Source organism: Orcinus orca, chromosome 10, assembly GCF_937001465.1.
Source record: "Orcinus orca chromosome 10, mOrcOrc1.1, whole genome shotgun sequence".
Taxonomy (NCBI): domain Eukaryota; kingdom Metazoa; phylum Chordata; class Mammalia; order Artiodactyla; family Delphinidae; genus Orcinus; species Orcinus orca.
Genome location: NC_064568.1, coordinates 36,603,806 through 36,620,323, shown reverse-complemented (window position 1 = coordinate 36,620,323; position 16,518 = coordinate 36,603,806). Strand labels below are relative to the sequence as shown.

General features: G+C 56.5%; 1 long non-coding RNA gene across 11 annotated transcripts in view; it reads left to right on the top strand.

Moving 5' to 3' along the window:
- Positions 1-16,518, top strand: part of LOC117200672 (uncharacterized) — a 71,402-nt gene that overhangs the window by 16,578 nt on the left and 38,306 nt on the right. For 4 of the 11 annotated variants that reach the window (XR_007469850.1, XR_007469844.1, XR_007469841.1 and 1 more), the window contains one exon: positions 169-16,460. The exons of 1 other annotated variant lie outside the window; for it this stretch is intronic. This is a non-coding gene — a long non-coding RNA (uncharacterized LOC117200672). The remainder of the gene's footprint in view (positions 1-168; positions 16,461-16,518) is intronic. 6 more of the 11 variants (XR_007469849.1, XR_007469843.1, XR_007469848.1 and 3 more) reach the window with 3 other exon arrangements.

The following is a 16,518-nucleotide window of genomic DNA, read 5'->3' as shown; positions in this document are numbered from 1 at the left end:
AATCTTGGTCAAGGGTTTCCAAACTGTGTCCCCCAGGAGCCCTAGGGTGGGAGCAGAAGGGGGGGGGCTACTGACCCTCCAGTTGGAACAGCTGGACTTTGATCTTTTTTTTTTTTTTTTTTTTTGTGGTACGCGGGCCCCTCACTTCTGTGGCCTCTCCCATTGCAGAGCACAGGCTCCGGACACGCAGGCTCAGCGGCCATGGCTCACGGGCCCAGCTGCTCCGCAGCATGTGGGATCTTCCTGGACCGGGGCACGAACCCATGTCCCCTGCATCGGCAGGCGGACTCTCAACCACTGTGCCACTAGGGAAGCCCTGGACTTTGATCTTTGATAAAATATTAATAGCTGCTCCTTCATGAGCTCTTGCTGTGTACCAGGCATGCACCAGGCCTCTGCCTCAGCAATTGCATTTGTCCTCAAAAAATCCCACGAGGAAAGTAGCATCACATCCCCATTTTACAGATCAGGCTGCTGACACTGTTGGAGGCTGAGGCTAAGCGGCATGCTCCAGGGCTCACAGCCTGTGGGAAGGAGAGCCGGGACTTGGACCCAGTTTCCACTCTGAGCTGCTGTGAATATGGGTTCTGTGGCTAAGAAGAAAACTAGGTGCCGGAGTTTGAGGGGAGTGTCCCATTTATCATAATTTGTTTTCTCCAGAGCCGAGTGTGTGGGTGCACCTGCCTCTCTGCCCCAGAAGAGCGTGGCCTCAGCCCCAGGTCGCCCAGGGCCTCTATGCCCCACCACGTGGTGTCTGTGCACGAGGGCCCATCTGCCCATCTGTTTCCCTTCCCTCTGCTGTGGGCTCTGCTTCCCCGTGGTCCAAACAACAAGATCCAGCCCAGAAACAGCATATGTTTCCAGCCTCTGCTAGTCCAAGTCATAAATCGCCTGGTGTGATGTGCTCCTTGTGTCAGCTTGTTTCAAAACTCAGGGTGGAGGTGGCTGAATGAGTGTGAGGAGAATGCAGGGCCTCCTCCAGGCTGAGAAGCTGAGAGCTGGGAGCCGGGGTGAGTCCAGGACTGAGGCTCAGGAAGGGAGACAGGGACTAGGCCTAGAGCTGGCTTGGGGGCTCAGCCTGGGGCGGGAACCAGCAGGTAGTGGCCTGGATTCAAGCTGGGCCTAAGGGCTGAGACTTAAATGGGAGCTGAGGTCAGAGATCAAAGGGTTGGGCTTCTTGTCCAATGGTCAGAGGTCCAGACTTGACTTGGAGTCAGGGGTCAGAGGACAGGGGCTATTGCTCAGAGCTTGATGGGGATGGAGAGCTAAGCTCAGTTTGGGGTGAAGGTCAGGCCTCAGGCTGAGGTAGGGTTAGAGGTTAGAGGTCAGAATCAGTCCAGTGCTGAAGGCCATAGCTAACTGAGAAGGAGGTCCCCAAAGACTCAGAAGTCTGCCTGCTCTATCCTGGAAGTGACGTGTGCCAGGACCGGTGACAGAGGGATGCCTGTGATAAATAAGACGGGGCTTCCAGGGATGGACCATGAGTTTGAAAAGGACTGGACACAGATCTTACGTCCAAAGCCACTAGAGCAAGGCTGGGGGCCTGGCCTGCAGTCCCAGCTCCCTGCCCTCAGGGTGGGAGCCTTGGTTGCTTATCTCTGAAGCGTGGATGGTCACAGCACCTGCCTCCATGTTGATCACGCTCCATCCATGTTGCTGATTTCTACCCTCGAGACTGTGTGCCCTGGAGTGGGGGTAGATGAGTGAACACAGTGAGGGTGAGTGGTCGAGGCAGGTATGTGAGATGCTTCTGTGGCATGGGGGGCGGGGGGTCTCAGGAGAGGAACTGTGCCAAGGCCTTAGGTCCCCAGTCACCACCCAGGGCTCTGTCACTCCCAGGCTGCCCCAGAGAGGTGACCCTGCAGCCAGTTCAGGCCTCAGCTGCCCCCTGAGCCGTGTGTAAGCAGCACCGTCCCGGGCGTTTTTTCCAGGCCTCCATTCTGCCAGCTAGGTTTTCCCACCTCTTCTCCGTTCTGGGCCCAGCATGGCCAGAGATCTGGGGACAAGCCCACACAGACGCCAGTTGGGGAGCTAGGATGGAGGAGGCAAAAGCAGGAATGAGAGGCCAGCAGGCAGAGAAGGGTGCCAAGGAGGAAGCCTTATCACAGGCCTCTCTGTTCGCATCTCCCACAAGGCCTGGTCACGAACCAGCCTCAGCTGTTGACCTGCCGCTGGGGTCCTGACCCCAGAGGCCTCCCCCTCCCCACAGGAGAGCACAGGGAGATTCAACAAGGGGGGAACCAGGCATGTGTGAGGGTGTGGGGGCTGGAGGGAGATGAGAGAACCCCTGGGGGACAGGAATGGTGGAGAGCCAGCAGAGGACATGTGGACAACAAGAGGGCTGCCCTGCCTGCCCAGGATGCAAGGCCTCCAGGGTTTGGCTATGAAAGTCCCAGTCACCTCCTCCAGCTGAGCTATTAATACCCAGCTAAGACCCACGCACCCTTGCTGGGAGGACGCCGAGTTCCTTGGGGGCTAAAAACGGTCTGCAGTGGGGGTGGGCCCGGTGTCCTCCCTCTCTGCTTGTCAGAGGAGCTGGGGCCAAAGTCCATGCTGGCCTGGAAGGGGGCCAGAGCCAGGGTCGGGGTACAGCAGAGGGTGACTGAACCCTGGGGTGGCCTGAGGATTCCAGGCGGAAGCAGGAAGGCACTCAGCCAGTCCAGTCCCCGTTGCTCAGAGACCTGAGGGTGGCCCGGGGGCCTGCCAGTGGTCCCACCCAGGAGACCCGCCTGGCTTTCTGGCTCCTTGCCCCACCTAGGCCTTCGCCTTCCCCCCAGGCCTCAGCTTGGTCTGCCCCAGGCTGCAGTGGGGCTAGCTGCTGAGGGCTGCCTGCCTGTCTTCTGCCCAGAGGGGCCTAGAAGGGAAAGGGAGCTCCAGGGAGGGGACAGGTTCGGAGCCTCTAGTGGGATCCGGGCCACCTAAAGCAGAGCCATTCACGTTCATTCACTGAGCTTCATGTGTGAAATTTCGATTATTCATAGCATTCTCTCAGGAGGGAGTTACTGGCAGCACCATTTTATAGGTGAAGAAACTGAGGCTCGGTCATCTCAGAGCCTGAGCTGGCTAGACCTGGTTTGTCAGACTCCAGACCCTACCTTGTGTTGCCTCCCGTTATGTCATTGCAAAAGGAGATTTCTTGGTTTGTCCTGGGGATCCATGAAACAGGTATTTCCATCAAAAGGCCCTGATCACTGTAGTGTCCCAGGCCCACCAGAGTGGCCACACCAAGAATGAGAGGCCTGCATGGGCACCTTTCTCCTGCATTGGTGAACCCCCCTCACAGGGATCGTCAGCCACTTCTTCCCTCATTCCTGGGGCTCAAGGACACATCCTGGGAGCCTGTGCTAGTCTTCTGGGCTCGAGGTCACCCAAGGCCACCTGCTCCGTGCTGTGTCCCCTCCCTTCCCATGATAGATGCTCCAGGATCCAGACACCGACCCCAGAAGAGCACAGGCTTGGCCAGGAGAGTCCAGACGAGAAAGTGGTTGAGAGGTGTCAGCCCCGGAGGCCCCCTGAGCCGGAAATCCCGACAGCTGCCTGGCTTATGGGTCCTGGGCACTGGGCCCTGACCCAGGGCAGGCAGCAGCCGTGTCAGGTGTCCAAAGGAGTTGGGGGAGGTTATGGCTGGAGCCAAGCCTGTCTGCCTGTGGTTAGTGAGGCTGTTGACACCTCCTGCGCTGCCAAGGCAGAGCGACACCAAGGGGCTGGGGGAGGGGTCCTCGCTTAGCCTGGAGGGTCTGAGGGGAGAGACAGGCCCTGACTTGAGGGTCTGGGGAAGGAAGCACAGTCCTGTCCTAAGCTGAGAGAGACCTGGCCCTGCCTGAGAAATCTGAGGAGGGGGACAGACCCCTAGCTTTGGGGGCTGGTAGAGGGGGTATATTTCCAAATGGCCGGTGGGGAGTAAGGTGTGGGGGGTTGTCCCAGCCTGACACCAGGACAGCAGGGAAGGCTGCCCGTACCCTGGGTTCAGGGGGAAGCTCTGAATCTGCCGGCCTCCATTCCTGGCTGGGAGGCACGTGCCTCTGCAGGACAAGCAGGAGGCCTCTGGCCTCAGGCTGACCGTACAAACAGCCCCAGGGTTTCACTTCCCCGGGAGAAAAGGAGAGGCCTAACCTTGCCTGAATTTTCCTTAACCCCCCGGAGAGGGTCTTTGCCTCTGCGCTGGTGGTGATGGGGGACAGACTAGCGTCAGAGAGCCCGTTCCAGGGAAGCCCTCCCAGGATGGGCCCCCCTGCTCATTTGATCCATGCACCTCAGCTCTCCTGATGCCCATGTGCCCCCCCGCCGGAGCCACCTCCCCAAGCAGTCTTCCTGGATTGATAGAGGTGAGGAGGCACTATACTTCCAACTCCCACGCCAGGCTGGAGTGTCCATGGCTACCCCATCTTCTTGGGGCCCCTGCCAGCCAAGCCTGACCTCATGAGGCTTTCCTTTCCTTTCACTTTCCTTTCAACACACCCTCCCTCCTGGCTCCCTCCTAGACCTCCAGGTCTCTGGTTCTCTGGCTGAACCAGCCCCTTGGCCACACCAGGTCTGGGGTCCTCTCCCATCTCAGCTGTCCCTGCTGCTCAGTCTGGGGCTCAGTCCCCTGCCCTGTGTCTGTCTCTTCTCTCTGGGTTTATCTTCGTTCTCTGGGCTCTGACTCAGACCTGACTCTGTCTCTCTGTTTTAGTCTCCATCTCTGCCTCTCTCTATATATCTGTCTGGCTCCCTGACCCAGTCTCAAATGCCTCAGTCTTTCTGTCACTGTTGCTCTAGGACCCGGTCCTGGCAGTGTCTCCTCTCCCCACCTGGCCGGGGCACCTGCTCAGACATCTGCTCTGCTGTCTGCTCGCTGGGCCTCACGAAGAGCTCAGACAACACTTGTGGTCTCAACTCTGGCCCAGTTCCAGGGGAACTGCTGTGATTCCCAGAAGGTGGGTGAGGGAGAGACAGGCCAGAGGGCCATGTGCTTGCCTGTCTCTTGAGGGGCTAATGGCCCTGGGCTTTCCTCTGCTCAGGCCATGGCTACCAGTGCCACAGGCTTCACATTTTACCCCACCACTGACGGCTGTGGGACTCCGGGCAGGTTCTGAGCTCGTGTCCCCTTCTCCATAGTGGGGCCAATAGGGCCGACTTCAGCAGGTGTCAGAGGATGGAATGTCAGCGCACTTGGCGGGCACTTGGCACTGGGCCCAGCATGTAGTCGTGCTCCATAGAGTCCCCATGACTGTTACTGTGACTGTAATTCCCCAAGGTCCCCGGAGTCATGATAGGCAGAGTGGGGGATGGGCTGAGCTTCTGCTGTGTGAGGTGTCCCATGTCCACCTGCGTCCCATACCCGTCTCTTCCTCTGTTGGACAAAAGACCTCTCGCTATACCTGGGACCTTCCTGTCCTCAGATTCTGTCTGAATTGCACACTGGTGCTCACCAAATTAATTACTGCTGGCTTGGGGATATATTTTTTTAAGAAGACATTTTTCCAGGGGGAAAAACACGCAGGAGCTATAATTAGTTGGGAAGAGGAAAGAGGTGCGGAGTGTGTGAATCATCAGCCCCAGTGATAGACGGTTAGAGGCTGAGCAGAAGTTTCGGGAGAAGCTGCTGGAGTGTGGGTGAGTTGGGGATGGGGTGCTGCCCCCAGGCAGGCCGGGGTCGTCAAACACCAGGCATGTTCAGGGATGGGGACTTTATCTGTCACCCTGAAGTCTATGCCCTCCCCCACAAGGCTCTGTCACCCATCACCCTCTCAAGGTCCCAGCTTCTCATCTCCCCTGCACGTGCTGCCTGCCCTGACTGTCCCTAGGGCTTTTGTCCACCTTATCCCAAGGCCAGTGCCAGTCCCTGCTGGCATGTACCTGGGCAGAGAGCCTTGCAACTTGAATGAGGAGAGAAACTGTGGAGGGTTTGAGGTGCAGGGATTGTAGACCATCTAGACCAGCTTCTCATTCATTCACTCACGTGTTCATCGAATACTGAAATGCTGCTGTGTGCCTGGTCCACAGACAGGCAAGCCAAGGACCAAGGCCACACAGCTGTGAGTGGAGCAGCCTCTCTGCCTGTCCTGTCATACCAAGTCCGCTGAGCCAGACCCTGGGCAGGGCTCTGGGCCACCAAGGGGACAATGACCAGGCCCCACCTTAACTGAGCCCATATTCTGATGGGGGAGGCAATCAGGCATCTATAGGGCAGAACGCCCAGTGCTGTGAAGTGGGAAGCACAGCGCTGTGGGAGCTCGGAAGTGGATCTTGATCCAGCCTGGTGGTCAGACAGGGCCTCACAGGGGATGAGGTGAACAGTGTTCTGAGGCTGGAAACAGCATGATGACCCATCATGCTGGAGGGATGTTAACTGATTCTGTGGCAGGGCTCAGGCAGCAGCAGGAGTGGGGGATTGCTGGGGACTGTGGCTTCTGGGCCAAGTGATCACAGTGTCCATTTCCCCAATGTTTCTTCTGAGCAGCTGTCTGGGGCGCTCTGAGGCCCTCGTCCTTGGGGACTCTCCGTTGGTTCTTTTTGATGTCTGGGGCCCACTGACCCAAGGTAACCCCTGTCTGGGCAGTCAGTGGCTAAGGGAACTGGACCCCAGGTTTCTCCCTCTCTCCCTCTCCTCTGGCTGAGGGCTGGCTACCCAATGGTCTAGGGGTCTCTGCCCAGGCCTCAGGGGCTATGCGGGAGCAGCGTGGCCTGTGCCTGAGAGCTGAGGAGAGGACACTTCCTCCCCTGGGAGAGCATGGCATCATTCAGCACACAGAGTGCTCCCTTCTAACCCCAGACCAAATTAGCCTTCCAAATTACAGGCTGCATGTCCTCCAAATTGGGGATTGGGTGGGAGAACAGAGGCCCAGCTCTCCTTCCTGCTTCCTGCTCACAGAGGGCTCTCGGCCCATCCCTAAATAACAGGACCATGTTAGGAAAGAATTCTGGGCACACACACCCTCCCGCCCCAGGGTGCAGGGATCCCCAGGTCCCAGACCTGCATTCAGGCTCAGGGCAAGGCTTTGCCCTCCTGGGGTTTGACAGTGAGCTTGGAACCGGAACATTCAGTCAAGGCCAGCTTAGGGTTCTGAGGGCATTTTGAGGATCATTCATTTATTCATCAAACACCTACTGGGCACATTCTCTGTGCCAGGCATTGTGCTGGGCCTTGAGACACTGAGTGGCAATGGAGGTGACAGACATGTGACCAGGAAGGTACATGTCAGAATGAGCAGGCCTGTGGCAGGGGGTGTACAAGTGGCCCTGGGAACCCTTGATGAGGTCAGGGAGACCTTCCTGGAGGAAGGGGTATATAAGATGAGTCCCAAAGGATGCATGTGTCCTTAACCAGGAGAAGAGAGTTCATGGAGGAAAGAATATCCAGTGCAAAGGCCAGGAGCAGAGAGTGAGGGAGGGGTATTAAGAAGTGGGTGGAGGCACTGGTTGGTTCAGATCCAGGGGCCTTGTCAGCTATGCTGGGGGATTGGATTTCATCAGAAGTACAAGGGAAGAGGAGGCCTGTGATCCCAGGAGTGGAGGAGGATGGGTGTGTGTGTGTGTGTGTGTGTGTGTGTGTGTGTGTGTGCAGAAGCACAGTTGGACCATGGCCCCACCCCGAGGGCTCCTGGTAGGTATGAAGGGATGTGGGGGCAGAGGAGGGGGTCCTGGACCTCCCACATTGGTCTCCCTCCCACCCCCACCCCTTCCAGACAGCTTCGGGCCTTTGAAGAAACAATCCAGTTTACCACAAGGAAAACACGAGAGCCTGATGGTATTTCTTTGTGTCCTGAAATTAAGGTGCCTTCCTGTGTTTTCGCTAATTGGTTTGGAACTCTTCATGTTTTTGTTTTAGAAGAAAATTATTATGGATGTTGAGAATAAATGCGATCATTGTGTGGTGCTGAGAGCAGAGAATGAAAGGAAAACACCTCCTGAGCTCACCCACTCTTGTGTCACAGAAGAGGCAAGTGAGGTGGGGAGGAGAGACTTTGAGGCCACACAGCCACAGTGATGGTCCCCCAGGAGCAGGAAGGGGTGGCTTTTGGGGCACGGTGGAGAGAGGATGCTTGGTGGGGGGTTCTTACAGCAGGGTGGAGAGAGGACCTGCGAGTTCCTCCAGCTTCTGGTCTTGCTTGCACACCTCCTGGGATGGAGAAATCACTGCTTCCTGTCTGCGTCTGGTGAACTGGCCCAGCTGTAGCTGGTGAGCAGTTTTCCCTGAGTAGGCAGTGCTTCTCCCCTCCGGTCTCACCCAAGGTTCTCTGCATCCCAATCTCTACCCCACCAGGACCTCTGGTCTTCGCTTCAGCTGCCTGAGGTGAGGCTGGGGCCAGGGTGGTCTCTGTAGGTGGGACCCTGGGCTGCAGGCTGCACGGCACTGGATCTGATCTGGCCCCGGTAGATGGTGCCTGCACTTCTGAGCCTGATGGCTGGGAGGGCTTCTGGGCTGGAGCTTCCCCGGCTGGCAGCCAGCGTGGGAGCGTGAGGAAAGGCACGAAGTCTGCTTCCTGGATGCACGGCCTGTTGTCCAGCACATCCTGCAGGGCCCGGCCCTGCTCGGCTGAGGACACAAGCTAGTGGGTAGAGTCAGGCCTGACAGACAGTTCCATGGGCAGCACTGGGCAGACAGGTGGGGCACCAGGTCAGTGCACACCCTCACTCAGCAGGCTTCTGTTTAGCCCCTGCTATATGTCTGGCCCTGTGACAGCCGCTGGGCTCTCAGAAATGAATTAGACACAGACCCGCCCCTGCCCCCAAGAGCCTGTGGTCTGGACAGGCACAGAGGAGACAACAGAGCGCAATAAAAAACCTGTATCCCCGGCCATACCAGCAAAATCAGCTCCAGACTTTGGGGAGTGAAATCCTACATAACCCACTTCTACCCAGAAGCTAGAAAGGGACCTCTAGAATTCACCTCTGGCCTCCTGTTCCTTCTGCTTGACCTGCCATCCTCCCTTTTGCTGGCCCCCAGAGCGCCTGTGTACTCTGGTCCAGCCTCTCCCTGGAGCTCAACTCCCTCCTCCACTCAGCTGCAGTGAACACTCAGAGTTTAATGGTCTCTCTGGCCATCTGGCCTTTGTCCAGGTTGTTCTCTCTGCCTGGAAAATGTCCCCTTCCTTTACACTTGCTAATGCCTACTCACTCTTCAGAGTCAGGGTCCAGCCCTCTCCATGGGTAGCTTTCCCGGCTTCTAGATCATGACAGCCCCCTGGTACCTGTCCCTGTAGAGCCCCCTACACTGCTCCTCAGAGCATTCATGGAACTTGTGATCAGGTCTTTTAACTGTGTGTTTATTCCACTGGGGACGCAGGACCCAGAGCAGGCCAGGTTTCTCTTGGCCACTGCTGGCCTGTCGTCTCACCCCAGAGGAGCCCAGAGGATGTGCTTAGTCAATATATGTTGAATGATGAGTAACATGTAAAACCCACATGTTTTTCTATTAATAGAAAGTTAAGTTCAGGCACAAACATCACAAAAATCTAGTAAGATTTAAATGCATGTTCATACCCACACGCTGAGAATGTTGCAAAGAGGTTACACTGCCCCTTAAAATGTAATTACCCCCGCGCCTGACCCCAAAGTCACTGGCAGTGGCTGGTTCAGGGCAGCCCTGAAGTTAACAGCAATAGCAGTGACACTGGCCGTGTGTTGGGAGCCACCTCAGCACTAAATAAGCGCAGATTTTTTTTTCAATGAAACATTATATTTGGATGCAAAAACCTAGAGTATCAAAGATTCATGTGGAGCCAAGATTCATTCATCAACAGACATTTCTTCAGAGCCAAGGGTTGGCTGAGCACTGAGGATCTGGTTGTGGACAGACGGCCTGCCTTTGCCGTATCGGCATCAGGCTGAAGCCAGGAGGAAAAGCGGAATCAATGGACCTGACCTTTGGCCCTGGACCAAAGGGAAGGAAAGACATTTCCTCCTGCGGGATGTACAATCTCTGAGCACATCTCTGTCAGCAAAGAGGCACAGCCTGACCCTGTCCTGCGGGGCCCTGGAGATTCCATTTTTTCTGGTGGGGGCCTGGGCCGGTCACACCCCCTCCCTGGGACAGTGTTGAAGCAGCTGTTAGAACTGGGATGCGCCAAAGAACCCTGCAGAGACAGGCTCACCACCTTCCCTGCTCATGCTACCTCTTCCACGGGATGCCACTCCACAGCCTGTGCATGGGATCCAGCCCGCAGCCAGTGTCTGCCAGCGGTCACATTAGGGTCACGTACAGGTCAAAGCAGCCCCTCTCTGCTGCCAGGTCATGGTTGGGGTGTCCCGCTGTGTATGTGCATGTCAGGTATGGGGCATGCAGGGGCTGGGGGTCTCTGGGAGAAAACGGTGAGCACCTTGTGAGAAGAGGGCCTTGCCTTCCCCTCAAAATCCCCAAGACCCGGCCTTTCTCCTGCTTCAGACCAGAGTCCCCAAGGGCCTTAACCAGACAGACAACCGGCAGTGAGACAGCCAGCCTCCCTGGGACCAGAGCCCCCATTCCACCTGGCAAGACTCTTGGGTCAGCGGCCTGGGATCTTCGGCCACCATGGTGCTGACGTGCTGAGGCCCAAGTCCTCACCCGGCTGTGCCCTGCCCAATATAGAGGGCTCTGAAGGACACAGACAGCTCTTCCTGTGTCAGGGCAGTGGGGCCATTTATCACGGAGATAAGCATTAGCCAGAGGGCAGAGTTGGCGGAAGGAGCTGTCTGGAGGAGATAATCTAGGGTCACTCAGAGGGCATGGAAGAGCCATGTCCCCACTCCACCCCCTGCCACCCAGACCCCGCCCCTATGCTTGCTGGCCAAGACATCTGGCTGTCTCACCTCATGGAAAAACCTGATGCCCTCCGGGGACAAGGAGCTGGGCTATGGTTGGGAGTGGGGTGTGTTTCCTCTTCATGTCCTGTGCCATGGCAGGGCCCCTGTGTTTCTGCCTCGCCTCTTCACAGATGGGGAAACAGGTCTGAGGGAGTGGGCTTTGGACTGCTCTTGTCAGAGGGAGCGAACATGGGGTCCTGACCCTGCCCTCGGCCTCCTGCACAGGGTAGGAGGGGAAATCCACGTGGTGCTGTGTCACTGGGCACGTCCTATGTCCCAGGTGTTGCCTGCATGGCCTGTGTCCTGTCCCCTCTACCCTGGGGAGCAGCCATTGCTTTGTCCTCCTTTTCCAGAGGGAGGCAATGCCCAGAGAGGTGAGGGTACCAGCCCATGGCCGAACCGCTGGGAAGTGGCCCAAGTAGGATTTGAACGTGGGGTTCAGAGCTGCATCCAGAGCACTGTCTGCCCAGAGGGGCTTTGGGTGTCTGGCAGAGGCCAGAACAAACCCACTAGATGGAGGACAGCTCTGGGATCCCTCTGCCCAGCTAAAAGCTGATACCCCAGACTGTCAGAACCCCCCAGGCTGCTCTGCTCACCCCACTTCCCTACCTTGGCACTCAGTGGGGCTCAATAAATATTTCTTAACAAATTAATAAGTCAAAAATGAGCAAACACAGTATAAGTCATGACATTTCCCCTCTACGAGTCCCTGGAGCTGGTCAGTCCCTCTCTGGGGGCTGTACACACTGGTTTTGGTATCTCCCTGCCAGGGACACATCTGCCCACCACCTACTGGCTCCTCACGGTGGTCCCATCAGAAAAGACGGTGCCACCTTTGGGAGCAGAGAGAAGAACCCAGACCTTGGACTGTAGAGGATGGGAGTAGGGGGAGGAAGGAGCGAGGAGACCCCTCTCCTGGGCTGGGAGCCGCACTTGTCATTACCCCATGGTGGACACTTTTGCAGCCCTGCAGCCCTCACCATCGGGGTCACTAAGTGTTGGTGTGTTCAGGGTGCTGCAGGGACCAGGGCTGGTCTGGGGGATGAACGCTGGATCTCCTTTCTCTGCCCCAATGTCCAGGGCAGTAGATTTGACCCAGAACCAGCCAGAGGCTTTTCTGGAAAGTCTTTGCTATGTGAAGGGAAGGAGGGGGCACCCTGGGAGTCTTGGAATTCATCTGGCAGGCCTGGGGGCCTGGGTGGCTTTTGAGAGCCTTTCTGCCCATGACCACCTTCGTGGGTTCTGGGTACTATTTAGCCTGCGACATGCTGGGCAGGGAGAGGGGTCTGAATTGTGCAGGGAAGGGTCCCAGGGCCTGGGGAAGGAGCCAGTGAGCATGAACAGTTGTGCAGAAAGGAGCCCAGCCCCCGGGGCCTGTGTTGGGGGGTGGGGAGCAGGAGGACAGACAGGCACAGCTGTGTCAGACCCACCACTACAACCCCCTGGGAGCCCCCCCACAGCTGAAGGGACCCTTCCTTGGATTTGGTTGGGGGCAATGGAACCTCAGGTGTGGAAGGGTTTTTTTTTTTTTTTTTCGGTATGCGGGCCTCTCACTGCTGTGGCCTCTTCCGTTGCGGAGCACAGGCTCTGGACGCACAGGCTCAGCGGCCATGGCTCATGGGCCCAGCCACTCTGCGGCATGTGGGATCCTCCTGGACCGGGGCACAAACCTGTGTCCCCTGCATTGGCAGGCGGACTCCCAACCACTGCGCCACCAGGGAAGCCCTGGAAGGGTTTTTAATCCTCGGACACTGGGTCACCTCATGTCAACCCAGGGGAAGTTACAGACAGACCTCCAATCCTCAGGAGATAAGCTGAACTGACTTGTGAACGGGCTGCCTCTGAACCAGTGCAGAGCAGCCCTGGGCAGCCTCCCCCAGAAAAGTCCCCACTCTGGTGGTTGGGAGGGGCATTGCCAGCAGCAGGACCCCACACTGAGCTGGTCCAGCCCCTCGGGGGACAGAACAGGCACACAACAATAATAGCAACCATAAAAGAAACCCAAGGAGCACAGCTCTTGCTGTGCCCCAGACAAGGCTGAGCTTGGCTTCCTGGCCACTCTCCCATTGCATTTAATTCTCATGACCCTATGAGGTGTACACAAGTATTATTCCCCGTTTGACAGACTAGGAGCCAAGGCCCAGAGTCATGGAGCGTCAATAATCCTAATGGCACACGTGCACAATGCTCACAAAGGGACCTCAACACACTCCCAGGGTATGTCCTGCTGCTCATAAGCATCCTTCTAGCAAGGGCGTTGGTGACAGCAGAATCCTTAATGGGGGTGTCACTGGGTGAAATGCCCACTGATCAAGTCCGTGTACAGGACCCCAGTGAGGTGGACATGGAAGCTGGTGTGGAAGGTGGACCAAGCCTATGGTTGAGGGAAGGTCATTGCTGCTGGTACATATCGATCCCGTTTGTGTAACACACGTGTTACAGATATAAAACCTGGGGCGGCGCTGGGGCAGATGGGGCACCCTAGTACACACATGCTGGAGGACACCCACACAGAGCCCAAGGACCACACCTCCCGTACCTCAGCATCCAGCACCCGCACAGAGCTGATCACGGGGGACCTGCCAGGGCACTCTCGTTCTCCCTTTTTCTCTCTCCACCTGTGCCTCTCTGCCCACCTGGCTGGGGATAAAGCACTGGAGGTGGGCTGGGCCCAGATCCCGGGTGCAGAGTCCTGGCTGGGCCTCCAAGCCTGGTCCAGACAATGGAGGCTTGGAGTCTTGGCTTTGCACCTCCTCAGCATCCCTACTCCTCCCTCTCTTCCTCTCTGCTTCTCTCTTACTTGCTCCTGTCTCCCTCTCAGTGTTCTGAAGAGTCCTCCTCAGTGGCAGCAGATACACGGGTGACACGTCCTGCTGCCTCAGTCACACACAGTGCCTCTCCTCCTGCCCCAGAGACTCACGCTGTTTCTGGGCATCAGGCTGGGGTCAGGCTGACCTGTGGTGGCTACAGCCTCACTCGAACTGTGCTCCCAGCCTGGCTCGGGCTGCACTTGAGCTGGACGGAATAAAGAAGCTGCTGGCCTCCATGTCCCTGCCCACCCCTCCCCTGCAGAATCCCTGGGCCCAGTAGAGTCATGGGAGGATGGAGGCTTCTGGGACCAGTGGCAGCACCCAGGGCGGGTGTGGTGCCAGAGGACAGAGAGGGTGTGAGGATGGAGGGCTGAAATGGAGGATGGGGTAAAGTGGGGGCAGGGCTGCACCCTTACAGGCAGGCCTCCCAGGGGTAGGTCTGTTCTTCCTCATTGCTGCCTCTAGCCCAGTGCCTGCCTGGCTGTTCCCTGTGGCCCTAGGACACTGAGGGGCAGGAAGCTAGGCAGCTTCTGGTGCAGACTTTCCGTGGTCTTGGGCCAGTCAGGGTACCAAGCCAGGCTCAGTTTCCCCATCTGTTATATGGGGCAAGATGAAGGGAAGGTACAGGCCTAAGCATGCCCACCAGGCACCAAGAAGACAACTACCAACAACTGTAGGGTATCCACACAGGCCCTTCTTGTCTATGCCTCCCGCCCCCATAGTCACCCTTTCGCTTAAGTACCATTGCTCTCCCTGGCTTCCATGTGGACACCCGCCCAAGGCCACACAGACGGAGAATGCTGGTGTCAGGATTTGAACTGGTTGCCTCTCTTAGGCAACCTGCTGTCTGAGCGGAGCAAGAGGATGCCAGACACTGACCCAGGATCGGGGCTGCCTGATCCCTGCACTGGCCAGAGGAGGTACCACAAATCCCACCTGCACGTCCACCCAGCCCACCCTGCTCAGAGCTGTTCTGTGCATCTTAGCTTGACGAGGTGTGGGGAATTCATCAACCGCTGACAGAGCCCGCTGAGAGCTGGCTATGAGTCCAGCCACCTCCCTGTCCCAGCAGCAGCCCCCAAAGCCTGAGGCTTAATCCCCCAGGCATGTCCTGCCCTTCATCTTTCCCAGGCTGTGTTGCCCTTCTGCCCCTCTTCTCTAGTTGAAGCTGGTCACCTCACCCAAGTCTTCCTCCTGGAAGCTCTCCCCGACTCCCCATCCTTCAGTACGTCTAGATTCCGTTCCCATGCCCAGAATTCCACCTCCTAACGTACAGGAGCCTCTCAGGTGCCAGGTGCCTGGTGCCAGGCCTGGTGAGGCTCCAGATGCTGACCAGCCAAGGGACCGAGGAGGACGCCCCTCAGTGAGCGGAGCAGAAGGGCGGGAGTCAGGAGACCACTGTGGGCCTTCTCTGAGCCTTAATGCAGGACACTTGCCCAGCAGGATTTGCGGAAGAGAAGGCCTAGGAGGACCGACAACTTCTCTCCAACCTGCACATCAGAGCTGGCCGGGCTCCCAGGGAAGTCTCAGAGCATGAATGGACTCCTTGCCCCACCCCGCAGCAAGCAGAGAAGCAGCCAACACCGGGGACCTCCTCCTGGGCGGCCTCCATGCTTAACCCTGCAGTTTCCACCTACAGAACAAGCACCAACTCCAGCCTGGAGACCCCAAGCCAAGGGCCAACCTTGCCCTCTGTTTGCCCTGCACTGCCCATCTAAATCTCTGAGGTACTGGTCTGACATTCCCCATTTTCCCAATGAGGAATCTGGGGCTTTGCAGGGTTAGTAACATGCCCAAGGTCACACAGCTGTAGGTGGCAGAGCTGGGGCTCAACCCCGGGCTGTCCTGCACCTGCAGGCATAACTCCACTATGATGACCTGCTCAGCCCACACACGGAGGGCATCTGCGGCCCTCAGCCAGAGGCAGCCTGTTTTGCACAGGGTTTTCTTTTTCTTTTTAAATTTTTTTATTAAAAAAAATTTTTTATTGAAGTATAGTTGATTTACAATGTTGTGTTAGTTTCAGATGTACAGCAAAGTGATTCAGTTATACATATATGTGTTCTTTTTTTAATTTATTTTTTATTTTTGGCTGTGTTGGGTCTTCGTTGCTGCGCGCAGGCTTTCTCTAGTTGCGGCAAGCAGGCTTCTCATTGTGGTGGCTTCTCTTGTTGCGGAACACGGGCTCTAGGCTCATGGGCTTCAATAGTTGTAGCACGCAGGCTCAATAGTTGTGGCTCGCGGGCTCTAGAGCACAGGCTCAGTAGTTGTGGCGCACGGGCTTAGCTGCTCCGCGGCATGTGGGATCTTCCTGGACCAGGGCTTGAACCCATGTGTCCTGCATTGGCAGGCAGATTCTTAACCACTGAGCCACCAGGGAAGCTTTACATATATATATTCTTTGTCATATTCTTTTCCATCATGGTTAATTACAGGATATTGAATATAGTTCCCTGTGCTATACAGTAAGACCTTATTGTTTACCTATTTTATATGTAGTAGTTTGTATCTGCTAATCCCGAACTCCTAATTTATCCCTCTCCCACCCCCTTTCCCTTTTGGTAACCATAAATTTGTTTTCTTCGTCTGTGAATCTGTTTCTCTTCTGTAAATAAATTCATTTGTGCCATATTTTAGATTGTGCATATGTGTGATATATGATATTTGTCTTTCTCTGACTTATTCACTTAGTATGATAATCTCTAGGTCCATCCATGTTGCTGCAGATGGCATTATTTCATTCTTTTTTATAACTAAGTACTATTCCATTGTATATATTGCACGGGGTTTTCTGTGCTGCAACTCAGGATGTCTGAGCCCACAGGACACCGAGCCCATCTGCGTGGATGTGTGTAGCCCTCCAGAGTGGGCTCTGAGGCCAGGCAGGTGAGCTGGGCTCTGTAGGAGGCTCCCTGCCCCCAGCACCACTCTCCCAGGTCTAGCA